Source organism: Colobus angolensis, unplaced genomic scaffold (assembly GCF_000951035.1).
Source record: "Colobus angolensis palliatus isolate OR3802 unplaced genomic scaffold, Cang.pa_1.0 Scaffold1, whole genome shotgun sequence".
Classification (NCBI taxonomy): domain Eukaryota; kingdom Metazoa; phylum Chordata; class Mammalia; order Primates; family Cercopithecidae; genus Colobus; species Colobus angolensis.
The window spans coordinates 565370-568344 of NW_012110918.1; positions in this window are offsets into that span (position 1 = coordinate 565370).

Consider the following 2975-nt stretch of genomic DNA (forward strand, 5'->3'; position numbering starts at 1 on the left):
AATATATAACAATATGCACATATATGTGTGTATATACATTTATAAATATAATTGAGATAGTGTCTCACAGTGTTGCCCTGGTTGGTCTCAAACTCCTAGGCTGAAGTGATCCTCCTGCCACAGTCTCCCAAAGTGCTGGGATTACAGGCGTAGGCTGCTGCGCCCAGCCCTGACCCTCATTTTAATCTGATTACTTCTGTAAAGACCTTCTTTCCAAATAAGGCCCATTCTGAAGCAGTGGCCGTCAGGACTTCAGCGGATCCTTTTGTGAGTATGGGAGGGGGTCACAATTCAACCTGTAACGCCAGTCTTAATAAAAATATTCTTGGCAAGACCCACAGCAATGTAAAACTGTTGCCAAAAGTATGAACTGTGCAGCTAGAAGGACTTGGTTTCACACCAAATCCAAACCTCCTGCCAATTTTCTGAACCTGGCACATCACGGGAGCCTCGGCCTTCTGGGTGTCCTCTAAAATATGGACAATCGTACTTCTCTCATAGTGCTTGTAGAAAGGGGTCACTACTGATATCTCTAGCTATCTAGCACCTAGAATGCCAGGATCAATAAATATTTTGTTATAAATATATATATATTTATTTATATTTATATCCTTACTTTTTTTTTTTGTAAGAGATAAGGTCTCACTCTCTTACCTGGAGTACAGTAGTGTGATTATGGCTTACTGTAGCCCTGTAGCCTCAAACTCTTGGGCTCAAGTGATCCTCCTGTCTCAGCTTCTTGAGTAGCTGGGACTGCAGGTGTGTGACACCCTGCCCAGCTAATTTTTAAATTTTATTGTAGGGGTGGAATCTCACTATGTTGCTGAGCTTAGTCTTGAACTCCTGGCCTCAAGTGAACCTTCTGCCTCAGCCTCCCAAAGCACTAGAATTACAGGTGTCAGCCACCACATCTGGCCTAGTCCTTTCCTTAAGAGGCACTCTAAGGGCAGAAAAGACAATACAGACCTAAACAAGAAATTATAATATATCATGATGTCATAAATAATGGAAATATCTACAAAATACAGTAGAAGTAGAAAGGAAGGCCTGGGGGACTTCCCAGAGGAGGCAACATCTGGAGAATGGTTTTAAAGGTTAAGCAAGAGTTTGGCAGGCATAGGCATGGAGGTGGGAAACAATAGAGCCCCTTCTAGGCATATAAGCAACCTGGCATTATAGGACTATAAAGTGCAAGAGAAGGAGAGGTGGGAGATGAAGTGGAAAGAGCAAGCAGGAAACAGATCATAAGTGACTTCAGGTGCTCTTCAAGTAAGCACAGGCTTTATTTTTCTCCTGTGGGTGACGAGGAGGCATTTCAAAGCTTGGAAATACCAATCAAGTCCCAGAAGAAACAGATAACACATTCATTCTGGACAACCAAGGAGAGTTTAATAAATGGACCATGAATAAAGGTTTGAGAAAGGCTGGGCAAGGTGGCTCGCACCTGTAATTCTAACTTTGGAAGGCCAAGGTGGGAGGATTGCTTGAGCCCTGGAGTTCGAGACCAGCCTGGGAAACATAGTGAGACCCTCATCTCTAAAAATTAAAACAAAAACAAAAAAACTTACCTGGGTGTTGTGGTACACACCTGTTGTCCCAGCTACTTGGGAGGCTGAGTTGGAAGGATCACTTGAACCCAGGGGTTCAAGGCTACAGTGAGCCATGATTGTGCAACTGTACTCTAGCCTAGGCAAGAGTGAGATCTTGTCTCAAAAAAACAAACAAATAAAAAACAAAACAGTTGGGGGGTGGTGTGCAGGGGGATTGAGAAGTGATTAGGGAAACAACAAAGGGTGGCTCAGTGCCCCAGCAGAACCACAGCAGGGAACTCTTACTGCATCTAGGCTGGAAGCAGCAAGTGAAAAGAGTGAGAACCAGAATCCCGTAGCTGTAGCAGTGGCCACCTCATGGACAGGCGCTTCAGTAGAGCAAGGCAGCCACTGACAAGCCTAGGAGCTCAGGGGTTATATACACCAACCTCTTCCCACCTTCCAATCTTCCTGAACTAGTTGGAAGTCCAAGAGCAAAGAAGTCCAGGTGACAGAGTCTATAGAAGCCACTACTAGGGCATCAGAATGGAGAGGGTGGAGATGGAGAGGGCATCTGGAGAAGCAAAGGAAAGCTGTCCAGCTCAGAGGTCTGCTGGTGGCTTGGCAGAGGCTGGGTGCAGGGAATTGGTAATAGCCTGACAAGAGAAGCTTTGATTCTGAACTCAAGCCTTTGAGAAGGTTTGGAAAGGTAAGGATGGAGCTACAAGAAATTTAGGAGGGAGAATTGACCACAGAATTATAGAAGATGAGTGAAAAGGAAGAGCCTGGAAGTCTAGAAGTTTAGGCTTTGGGTAAAGGCATGAGTGTTGATGCTGTCAATTCAGGAAGGGAAATCAAGAGAAAGAGAAGGTTTTTATTTTGCTAAAGGGCATGGAGGCGAAGGTAGGGGAGAGTGTGATGCTAATAAGCTCAGTTTGGGACTTGTTGAGGAGCCAGAGAGACATCCTAATCAAGATGTCCACAGGCAGTTGGCAATGTAGGTCTACAACTGTACTGTCCAATACAGTAGCCACTAGCCATTTGTAGCTATTGATTTTTTTAATTTTTATTTTTTTTGTTTTCTTTGAGACAGAGTCTTGTTCTGTCTCCCAGGCTGAAATGCAGTGGCGCAATCTCGGTTTACTGCAACCTCTGCCTCCCGGGTTCAAACAATTCTCCTGCCTCAGTCTCCTGAGTAGCTGGGATCACAGGCACCCACCACCGTGCCCAGCTAATTTTTGTATTTTTAGTACAGATGAGGTTTCACCATGTTGGCCAGGGTGGTCTTGAACTCCTGACTTCGTGATCCACCTGCCTCAGCCTCCCAAAGTGTTGGGATTACAGGCGTGAGCTGGCCCTGTAGCTGTTAAAAGTAAAATCAAATAACATCTAAAACTCAGTTCGTTAAACACACTAGCCACATTTCTTTTTTTTTTTTTTTTGAGA